The sequence below is a fragment of the Labeo rohita genome, chromosome 24, assembly GCF_022985175.1.
Source record: "Labeo rohita strain BAU-BD-2019 chromosome 24, IGBB_LRoh.1.0, whole genome shotgun sequence".
Taxonomy (NCBI): Eukaryota; Metazoa; Chordata; class Actinopteri; order Cypriniformes; family Cyprinidae; genus Labeo; species Labeo rohita.
Window position 1 is genome coordinate 9788341 of NC_066892.1, and position 12456 is coordinate 9800796.

Consider the following 12456-nt stretch of genomic DNA (forward strand, 5'->3'; position numbering starts at 1 on the left):
TAAAGGGAACTTCTCATTCCATCAGAGTTTGATTTTGCACAGATTCTGCAGAATTTGTTATAAGTGTTGTTTGATTGCTAAACTCCTTGTACTCAGCAAAGAACAATGTGTGTTTTAGTTGCATTTGATTGCAAACTGAAAGACCATGCATTGGTCACTACAGCCAGTTGGTCATTGGGTACAGCTTTGAAAACATTTGATCATTTTGTTCATAAACTCCTTGTACTCAGCAAAGAACAATGTGCGTTTTAGTTGCATTTACACACTTTTGACCAGCAGGTGTCACCAGCTTTTGTTTCCTATTTGGTTAGTGTCATCCAACCTTCAGAAAGGTTCTTTTCTCCTATCATTAGTGTCATCCATGTCATCAATATATCTACCATTAGTAACTCCTGTATCTATAAAAGAAGGGTGAGAACTAATTGGAGATTGATTTGTATGGTTAAAACTTGGAAATGTTAGTATGATTATGTTAGTATGAATGTTTTCCTCAAAAAACATTATTTCTTTTCGATTGAAGAAAGAAAGACATGAACATCTTGAATGACAAGGGCGGTGATTAAATTATCTATACATTTTTGTCCTGGAAGTAAACTAATTCCTTAACTTGCATAATAATTAATTAACAGCAAGGTTAATTAAAAAATCATGTAAGAAGAATCCCCCATCAAACTGAGAATACCACATCTACATTTACACATATTGATTTACCACATATTTACACCAGTGACAAATGAGCTCACTTTCCAGTCTAAACTACATGGAAAGCCAGATGGTGATGAAACTAAATGTGGCTTCAGTGGACAGGATGAAGGTCCAAAGGTCTTGAATATATTCTCTCTGATTGGCTACAAGAAGTGAGAGTTGAAGATTGACTGTGACAATGGAGACAAGAAGGATCCTCATGAGGAGTTTGGCTGTTGCTGTGATCATTGCATCTATTATCTGGAATACAACAGGGAAAGTGCTTTAAAATGTTTATACAGTGTTACTGAAGGAACAATGCCAGATATTGAGGTTTACCTATAGTTCTTCTGTCTTAGTAGATGCTGAAAAGGGGAAGCATCGAGAAGGTGGATAGAAAAACCAAGTAAAGGTAAAATTACTTATATAAATAATTACTCAAGTGAAAGTAGAAGTAATAATCTTAACAATTACTTGCGTCAACAAAATATCCAATGAAAAAACTTCTCAAAAAGCAACTTATTAGTTTGCAATTTGTTGTTTATCATCGATAATTGTGATATGTTATTTAAAAACACAATGTTATCATAACTATAGGTTGCAAAGCCTTTAAGGACTCTCAGTGTGTGGCATACATACACTCTTAAAAAATAAAGGTGCTTCACGATGCCGTAGAAGAACCTTTTTTTCTAAATGGTTCCATAAAGAAACTTTAACATCTGAAGAACCTTTCTGTTTCACAAAAGGTTCTTTGTGGTGAAAGAAGGTCCTTCAGATTATAAAAAGGTATGAAAGAGATGGTTCTTTAAAAAACCTTTGACTGAATGGTTCTTTGTGGAACCAAAAATGGTTCTTCTATGGCACCGCTGTGAAGAACCTTTTAAAGTACCTTTATTTTTAAGAATGTACATGCGTTTTATGCACTTATGTTATATGTCAGGGTAAGACATGTGTTACATACAGAATACAGAGAAAACTCTATCTGTCTCTATCATTGAAAGCATGCATGTTGCCAGATGTCGAGGGGGTCCTTTTGCATCCTTTTTGTGTCACAAAATTCTTACATTATCGTACATTATGGGATTTTTTTCATTATTGATCGTACATCGTACAGAGGTCAAAGCTATCGTACAAATACGTTAATTATCATACGTCTGGACAGTGCATTGATAAGCTCAAAAGAAACGTGTGATTGGTTATGATGCCCTACACTGTAAAGACGCCTAAATGCTTATAAATGCTAGATGCTTTTTTATTTTTTACCAGTCTGATCCTGTATAACAGGTAAAGTTCTTTATATTGTTCAGAACATTGAGGTTTACTTGGTTCTTGTATCTTAGTGGAAAATGCTTCTTCTGTGTGCTTCTTAATGGTTGGTTGTTCTGTCGTAGCAGAAAAGCAGATCTCGTGCTGTACTAAAGTCTCCACAGCAGAGGTGACCGATCCCATCATCAATGTCAGGTTGCAACGTCAAAGTCTTCCATGTTTGAAGGCTGTCATGTAAGAATCACAGCTCCTCTCTACAGAAAACATGTCACGATTAAAGATCAACAGCATTTAATGTTATATTTCTGTGTTTTCAATGTTTTCATTATTTTTGACAGCTTTGAGACCGAGCGGGGACAGTTCTGCTGTGATCCTAGACAACCATGGGCGCAGAAGAAAGTTAAGCCGTTTTTTAGTTAAATCCAACAAGTATGTTGAAACAAATTTGTGACAACATAAAAAGCGTATAAAAAGTTCACATTGTTACATGCAGTATTTTTGTATTCAAATTATTTAGTTTTTGTTTGTTTTTTAAAGCAACTGACAGCTCATTAATCATAAACGTCTAAAAATGAACTCATGATGAGAATGCATCACTAGTTGCGTTTTAAAGCTATTTTTAAAATTTGAGAGATTTTTCTGTTGTATTTTCATAAATTAATATTTAAAATATCATATGCTGTCAAATATTCATAGGGAAATTTGACAGTGATTGTTCCTAATTTATTCAGAAACTGAATTATAATGAAACTGTTTTTGAACAAATGTGGTCTGTCGGTCTTTCTTATAAATCCATGGATTTAGGGACAGGTGATTATTTTGCATGAACACAACTCTACATGACGTCTTCAACACAATTTCAACATTTTTTTTGTTTTAAACTAAACATTTTAAAATAAAAAAGTGTTTACAAATTCAACTTGTATCTCAAACTAAATGAAAACCCAATCCAAATAACGAGGTGGTCAGAAAAATATGAGTGACCACCATGCCCTCAAATCCAAACATTTGTTCAACCTTCTAAATTCCTCAACTATATACTGATTCTTGCTGAACTGTTCATATATTGGTCTGTCTGATGGAACGATGCAGAATATTGAAAGCTATGAAAGTGAAATGCATCATGCCCTCAAATCAGTTTCAAACATTTGTTCTTACCTTGGGTGCAGGATAAATTCACTCAACTTCATATGTTGATTCTTGCTGATGGTGTATAACAGGTGATGTGTTTTATACTGTTCATATATTGGTCTGTCTGATGGAACGATGCAGAATATTGAGGATTAACTTGGTTCTTCTTTCATAGCAAATAATGGAAAGGTGAAATGCCTGTACAAAAGTCTCCAAAGCAGTGGTGACCGATCCCATCATCAGTTTCAGGAGGCAAAAACAAAGGGGAGAGTTCTGCTGTGATCTTACACAACCATGGGTGCAGGATAAATATATGCATTTTTGTAAAAGCAAAAATGTGTGGTGAAACATAACAAAATTTGTAATAATAATAAAAAAAAAAAAAACTTTTAAAGTGTATTGTGATGTGTATTCTGTGATAATTCTGGGGTGGCAAGTGGGGTGGCACAGCTTTTTCTTAGGGTGGCACTTGCCACCCCGTGCCACCCCGGTAGATCCGCCCATGAATCCTTATATAATTCTGCACAAATCTTCAGTAAACAGTACTTTTGTTTTTAATTCAAGTCATCAGTGATCATTATTGTCTGCTATGCAAAGAAGATACAACAGTTTGTTGTTATTTACAGCAGAGCTCAAAGAAACAAACACCCGAATTCCATGCCACCATCAACATCATCCATTAGTTCTAAGCAACTGACAGATCATGAATTATGAATGTCTAAAAATGCTTATAAGAACACATCTCTAATTAGTTGTTTTAAAACTATTTTTAAACTATTTTAAAATAGTTTTAGTATTTATTTGTATTTTTTAGAAATTGAATTATAATGAAACAAATGTGGTGTGTCTGTCTTTCATATTATTTCATGGAATCAGGGACAGGTGATTATTTTACAAAAATAAATGTTACAAAATCTTTTTATTTCAGATAAATGCTGATCTTTGGATCTTTCTATTCATCAAAGAATCACGAAAAAAATGTACTCAACTGTTTTAAATAATGATAACAAAAATTTTTCTTGAACAGCAAATCAGCATATTAGAATGATTTCTGAAGGATTATGTGGCACTGAAGACTGGAGTAATGATGCTGAAAAATTCAGCTTTAATCACAGGAATAAATTACATTTAAAAATATAGACAAATAGGAAGCAGTTAAAAATATTTCCAAATTGTACTGTTTTGCTTTACTTCAAATAAATGCAAGCCTGGCGAGCAGAAGAGACGTCTTTAAAAAACCATAACAAATCATTTGACTGGTAGTGTATTCATAAAAAATACGCTGCAATTCTACTTTTGTTATTCTAAACTGGTATACTTAAAGTCTGCTAAATTGGAACAACTAATGTTGTACTTAATGCACTTTAATTGTGCTGATCTTCAACTAAATATATACTTATATTTGATTGTGGTGAAGTGAACAATTGCAATACATTAGGTACACTTTAAACATCTTGCATCTTGCATTTTAGACTTAATATTAAGAAACGTGCATTGTGCGCAAGGAGTGCTCTAAATAGTTTAATTATTATTTTAGATTTTAAATAAGTTTAATTATTATTTTTATATCAGTACGTCTCAAGCAGTATGTCAGTAAATATGTTAATACATTTGCACTTATACTTAGTATGAAATAAATGTATTTGAAATACAGTACTTTTTTACTAAAGCCCACCTGACTGACCACCTGACCACAGGACTAAAAGGGCACTTTTGCAATGGTGATTAAAGAGGCGGGGGCTCAATCATTTTAGAACATGACATGATTTTGGTAAAATTACAGGCTGTGTTTAGCCTCCGACACACTCTCAACACTCCAACAATCTTTGTGTCAAGCTTAAATGACTTTGAGTGCCCTTTTTTAAAGCAGATATTTCCTCACTGTAATTTTCTCTTTGTACAAAAGATATGATGATCTTTTCCACTGTACTCAAATCCTCAAAACAACAAACAAAGTGTTGAACTCACATTCTTAGGGTTCTGTGGTTTCGTTTCCAGCTTACAAATTTGCAAAATTTTACAAATTTTGTATTTATTTCTACCACTTGCCATTTCATAACTTCCATAAATTTGTGGATCCATGCTACCACACTTTTTAGATGTGTCCAGTCAGAGAGGTCATTTAAGAGTAAATTTATTGGAGATAAAATGATTTTAATTATCTGCTCCTTTTTTTTTAATCACTATAAATCATGATCAGTGTCTCAGAGCTTATTGATAAAAGAAAATCACACTTTACCGGTCCCACCCACGATTTTTGACTGGCACTGCTGTATTAGCCGAGACCCTGACCTGAGTGAGCCGCAAACACACTATATACTCATGGATGTGTGCCTCCAGAAAAGCATATATCAGAAATGTAAACTGATATGGCTTTATAATGTGTGATTTCAGCACGATAGACATAATAATCAAAACCTATTTTTTTTGGCAGAGACCTGAGATGGAAAAGGGGGCGGGGCGTAGCAGCTCATTTGCATTTAAACTTGGGTTATTTGGCAATGCTGGGTAAATATTGGACAGAACATGAGTACAGTGGAGATTTCAACCTCTGTCTCTCTTTCAGATCGTCATTTCACTCGTGTTGAAGTGAGCTGCTGTAAGGAGGTATGGAGAGCAAAAATCTTTTTTCAGTTAAACTGATTGATACAAGCAACTGATACAAGCATCAGAATGTTCTGAGTCCATGTTTGGATGCTATAATGTAAGCTCTCTCTACACAGTATCATTCCACAGAGGCTAATATGCATGATATTGTGTTTATTTCATTGGTGCTGTATATTTGTCCAGCAGATTCTACACAGAGAAGGACAAGTTCTGCTCTGATTCAAAAGCGCGCTGGTTTCAAGAGCATCTGAAAGGTACAACCCTAATATTAATGTGACAAATTAATTCTTATGTACTGATAAAAATCTCATAACATCATCATCTTTCCTCCAGGTCTGAAGGAGATAGTGGACTAAGCCAGGGGAGGCCTATAGAGGACACTGCAAATCTATCTATGAAAAAAGAATATATAAAGTTTGTTTGTTTAAGGAAAAAAATCATATTAGATACGTTTTAGATTATGTGGATGTTAAGAGATGTTTCACTTAATCACTTTGTTTTATTTGCTTTAAAATTAAAATGCAATTTAAAAATATAACCATTCAAGCTGCTTTCACACTAACATCCAGAATGTTCTCTGATAATGCATTTAATGTACCAGCCTATACTTTCAAAAAAAAAAAACACCATTTGCAATGGGTTGGTAAAAGCTGTTATTATGCAAGTTTTAGGGTTTTTGTTGTATTTACATACTTATGACCAGCAGATGTCACCAGCGTGTGGTGTTTTGAAGCTTTTCAAAACAGTGAATCATTTTGGTATGCAATCGGTTCAGTTGATTTGAAGCTTCGAAAAGGTTTGTTACTCCTATCATTAGTATCATCCATGTCACATATGTCTGCCATTAGTAACTGCATATACAAAAGACTAAGTCTTTACATGAAGGGTGAGAACTAATTGGAGATTGATTGTTTTGTATGATTAAAAATGTTAATAGCCTAAACTAAGATCAGCATCTACTGGTTTGCTTTTGGCTGATGTTTCTGAGTGCGCGCCAGAACCTTCCATTATTTTTTTTAGGAAAAATGTATCCATAAACAAATGTTAATTAGCATGAGTACGATTTAGGCAGCACTTTATATGGCCATGTGAGCTTTAATGTTGACAGTGATACAGCACTCTGTCTAATAGGCCCCTTCTTTTAACTGTTATTATGTGTGCACTTGTGCGCCATCTAGTGGAGAACATCAAACAGAAATACACAGAAAATGTCAGCACTTGACACATTTTGTCAAATTACTGTATTTTATAACTGTGTTCAGTTCATATTAATGTTGATGCAAAATAATATTTTAAAACTCCATTATTTCATGTAACTTCTAAGTACAACTTAGCAACATGCAAAATCATTAAACCACAAAAGGTAAAAAAAAAAAAAATAATAAAAAAAAAAGCACGTCTTTTATGTACATTATATAGCCTATGTAACCCAGATCAAGTGCACCCTTCTAAAAGGGGAAGCTATGGGCAACAAACTGCTCCAACATACTTTTTTAACTCACACATTTTCTCAAAATTAGCTATGTTTAAAAAAAACCTTACCTACTGTTGCAGGACAGGATACAGCGATGATATCTGAAAAGAGGGACATGTGAAGAACTAAACGGACGCCTTTGGTTTGTTTCAGTTGACTGCAGGTAAATATTCACTTAATCCAACGCTCCTCTTGTTTTCTGAGTTAAGTATGGAGTTACAGAGGTAGATACCGCTTCTAACGAGCTCAGCACATGCATGATTTGTTTGATTCAGAATGAATCGCGAACAATCCGTGGAAAAGAGCCGACACACAAAAATGATTGTACTGATTCATTTAAGAATCCGGAAATGTAGAGAGCAATTCCGCCACTAGGTGTCAGAAATGTCCCTAACCAGAGGTCTATTCTACTTGCAGAGGAACAGTTAAGTGGTATGTTCCATTCAGACTTAATTGCAAACAATCCATCACTCAAAAGAGTGATTTATCTATGAACCCAGATAGCACACATACATCTGCAAGATGTCTGTTAAAGATCACTTGGTCTAGAAAGCATCTGCTGTGTACAATAAATCTGACAGACATCGGTAAGATGTCAGTTTTACGTACATTCTAAATTATAAACATCTTAAAGACATCTAATAGACGTCTATTTGACACCTGATAGGAAACGTCCTATAGACGTATTGCAGATGAGCAAACACTAAAAAATACATCTTCCAGATGTAAATGCAGACGTCAAATAGACGTCTCCTTGATGTGCTATCAGGGAATCTTGCATCATTGAATCACTACTGTCTTGTTTATCACTGTAAAGCTGCTTTGAAACAATTTGTATAAATCACTATATAAATAAAGATAACTTGACTTTAATTTAAAAAACAAAAGTTTTTAGAACCAATTAAATGTGGATTCATCATGAACCATTTACATTCTGAGTGATGTGTCCATCTTTCAGTTTGTCATTCTCTGAAACAATCACAAGCTCTGCTTCGGCCTGTAGCACAAATACAGCAGCACATTTCTTCCATTAGTAGTTCATTGTGGTAAAACACTATATTCAGTTAAAAATGACCATTGTGACTGATAGCAATGAAAAACAGGATGTGGTTAACTGCCACTGAACAGAATATTTTATTTTTTGAATGAACTTTATTAAGAGCATTACGCTAATTAGAGTGTAACTTTTTTTTCCACTAATAACAGTTTCCAAGAGGTGCTTTATGATGTCTTGTAATCAAAACAAAATAATATCAGAGCTACAAGACAACACTACAGGTGATACTGAGCAATACATGTGCTTAAGTTAAAGAATATTTTACACATAGTTGAAGATTCATTCATAGCTTTGTTTTTCATTTTAGCATTCAGTGTGATACAATTTAATATACAAGCAATATAATGTGTATGAGCACAAAAGATGATGTTAGGTATGTAAAGGAATTTTAAAATGATTATTTAAAAAATATTATTTAGTGGTGTATAAATAACTTCATCCAGTGTCCAATCATCTTCTGATATCCAAAAATGAATGAACTTTATATTACCCTGGAGAGCAAGAAATAAGAGAATTTTATAGTCATCTGTGGTAAATGCAATCTTATATTACTAGCAGACTAATGTATGAGAGATTCTGACCTTAACACTATTGTGAATCCAGTCCTGGTGCAGGTTATTAGTTCTTGCACAACCTTTAAAAGAGAACACAGTTATACAGAAAATATAATAGATGGTATTTTAATGACTAAACTTAAATGGAAATCACCTTTCCACAGTCCTGTTCCTCTGCAACACACATGGACACTTGACACCACTAACAGTAACAAAAGCACACAGACGACAGGCAGCCACGGAATGATACAGATGATCACTGGATCATGATTGATAGTATCTGTAACCTGCTGATCCACATCTTCAATGCTCACTTTAACACACAACACAGACAAATACAGATTTCTAATTTAGTATGTGTTTTGATTCATAAGAAGCAAAATAAAGTTAGTAGTCACATTTATTCCTCTTATTTTAGGTTAAAATTATATATATAAAAAAAAAAATCATACCTTCATAGTCCAGTTTTGTGCAGTGAGTTTGCTCAATACTATAAAAACTTACTTGACAGCGAACAAGGATCTTGATCTTGGTGATTATTGACAATTCATCATGTAGCAGAAGTTTTTATCAAAATCAGTATACAAACAAAAACCATCACAAGCCATTTATCAAACAATATCTACAGTGAAATTAGAGCACTTGATAATTTCACATACTCACATATAAAACTGCCTCAGAATCATTTTCTCTCTCGCTCGCTCGCTCTTCGTGGTTTGTTGCCATTTACGTGACAGTGGTTTTTGTCTACTGCTGTAAAGATGTGTCAAAAGCACAAATCCCTCCTTAATTTGGAGGTTGGCTGCGAAAATGGAGACACTAAGGATCCTCATGAGGAGTTTAGCTGTTGTTGTTGTATTGTATTTATGATCTGAACTATAACAGGTAAAGTGCTTCTAACAGGCCCGTAGCCAGGGGGGGTTCGGGTGGTTCGAACGACCCACCCCATCCAGTCAAAGGCCCGGAATTTATGTACGTTTTTTTTTTTTTAATAAACAAGTGTTCTTTTAAATAACAACTCACTTTTAAAGCCATAAAAAGTACTAAATACCTTAATAAGTATAAGAAAAGTCTTGATTATAATTTCAAGAGGTCTTAAATTTGGGGACGGAAAGACAAAAATAGCGTTATGGATTAAATGTGCTAGTCGTTTGAAGCGCCACACGGACCATTTATCCGCGCGGATCACAGTTCACACAGCAGCAGAGCGCAAGTTTACTAGAGCAGATGAGTTTACTCGCGAGCACTAAACAGCGCTGTGAGATCCAGAGTGATGCGCTTGAATTCCGTGAAGAACACAATGACATGGCGATTTAACCAGATGAAACAGCGCTGACAAACAGCAGAAACACTGTGCGCAACGATAGTCAGAATCATTTAATATGGATTATTTTTACTGTAACACTGACTGCACTATGGTATTAAATCTATTAAAGGAGTAATGGAATATAATTACAGTATTTTGTGATTAATAGCGTTTGTGCATTAATACTAAGATCACTGTTCTTCATACAAACACCTAGAACCCATGTAGTTCATTTTATACCATGGTATTGAGGTGAATAATTATTATTAATACTTTCATCATACAAAAATAAGGTCGTTGTCGGCGCCGATGGCCTTGTGGGCAGCGCGCTCCGGGCTTCCCGTGTTCGAGTCCCGACTCGGGGACCTTTCCCGCCGCCCATATCACTTGCTGTCCTTTCTGATCTGTCCTGTCCATAATAAAGTTTTTTTTAAACAAAAATAAGGTTGTTACAATTTTAACAGATGTTACTGTTTTTGATAATGAACATTATCTGAGCTGTAAATCAGGACATCAGTTTAACATATTACTAGACAGCTTTTCCCATATTAATTCTATTTCTGCAGGTCTTTAAAAAAAAAAAATTATATATATATAAATTATTATTATTATTATTATTATTTTCTGTATAAATTTCCTTTCTTGATATTTGTATTTTGAAAAGGAGGAAAGACTGCATAGGGCTCAGAGGTTGAAAGGGGCCCAGAATGGGGGCTCAGAAAACTCAGTGGAAGGGTGTAGCATGGATCATATATTCTGATCAGGGCCAGTTCTAGAACCGATTTTTCAGACTGTCATCAACTTTTTTGTTTGTTCAATTTGTACAATGAACATGGGTTGGATTTCTTACTTTTGAGTTCTTAAAGTACACCAAATTAATGAATTTCACTTTAAAATGTGTAAAATTTTCTCTTGGGGGGGGCATGCCCCCAGACCCCCCCTAGAGGGACACACATCCACCCACCATTTGGATATGTGTTAGTACAAAAAATCTGTGATTTTATTGCATTAAAAATGTCATTCATTTAATTTAATTACTTATTGCTTTAGGTATTTGTGTATATTTACTGAACAAGGCGATATCTTGGTAAGCAGTTTGGCAACATTGTAGTAAATATTTTTGGTGAATCAAAAAATCATGCTTATTAAAATACCAGCACACATGATAATACAGCACAAATTGGTGCATGAGTAGTCAACAAAATGAAGTATTTGAGACTCATAGTTAAATACAAAATGAGTGGGAACTGAAAAAGGTCCACTTTTTGGAAAAAAAAAGAACCCCCCTTCCTCTAGGCTGGCTACGGGCCTGCTGTACAGTATTCTTTCTGATATAACTTTAAGATTTCTCTGCCTTCATTTTTGTTTTTAGCAGATACAGAATTGGTGTACCCTAGTAGCACCCTACTATCCACACAGATGGTAAAGAGGGTAAAGGTCATGACTCACTCACAGTTTCTTCAGAAAATGTTCTTATCTATTTTTTTTTTTTTTTTTTTTCAGGAAATCTCAAAGAAATAACCCTGACAAGAAGGTTGACAGTCTGAGTGACTGATTTTATGAGGAAAAACATGGAAATATTAGTATGATGATGTGCGATGGAACAATTGCAGTCTGAAACTACAAATAAAGTATGATCAGCAGCTACTGGTTTGGGTTGGGAGTTTTTGGGTTGTGTGCAGGCTTTTCTGGCAGTAATAGCATGCGTGCCATTCTAGTGGAAAACGCCACATAAAAATTGATCAATCAGAATGTCAGCTCTTGCATTTTGAATTGCTTTGACTCTGCAAAACAGCTGAAGCAATATAAAACAAATATCTATCTAGCAAATAAAACTAATGTTATGGAATGCATAAACAGACATAAAGGTAACATTTATGTAATTTATATATGCTACACATACTGTATAAGAGGCTTTTCTGTCAACAAAAGACAACGTCAATACTCACCTATGAGCAACAGCATATCTAAAATGTGTATGTATGGTCAGATACCACAGCACATTTTTCCCATTAGTTGCTCATTGTGCTATACGTGTTTATAAATAACCACTGTGACTAATAGCAGTGAAAAACAGGATGTTGTTAACAGCCACTGAACAGAATATATGTCTAACATAAAAAGTTTAGGACATGTTCATCAAAGTCATCACTTCAGATGCCCATAAAAAATGAAAAGATGCCATCCAAAAAACAATTATCTTAATTCTATTTCAGTTCTGCTTGTATCACTTTATTAGAAGCATTTCTGTAAATAGAGTGTCTGTTTGTGTGCGTGAGATGTCTTTCTTTCACTGCTGGCACAAGAGCTACATTTATGAGTCAACAATCACACACAGTAAATAACACTATAAAAAATGATGTTAGGAGCTTTTTGA

The 12456-nt window shown here is 34.4% G+C and overlaps 1 long non-coding RNA gene across 1 annotated transcript; it reads right to left on the bottom strand.

Moving 5' to 3' along the window:
* Positions 1 to 8416: 8416 nt before the first annotated feature.
* LOC127155626 (uncharacterized) lies at positions 8417 to 9049 on the bottom strand. Its single transcript, XR_007825628.1, has 3 exons — positions 8928 to 9049; positions 8801 to 8853; positions 8417 to 8710 (listed from the first exon to the last, which is right to left on the bottom strand). It is a non-coding gene; the product is annotated as an uncharacterized LOC127155626 (long non-coding RNA).
* Positions 9050 to 12456: the final 3407 nt, after the last annotated feature.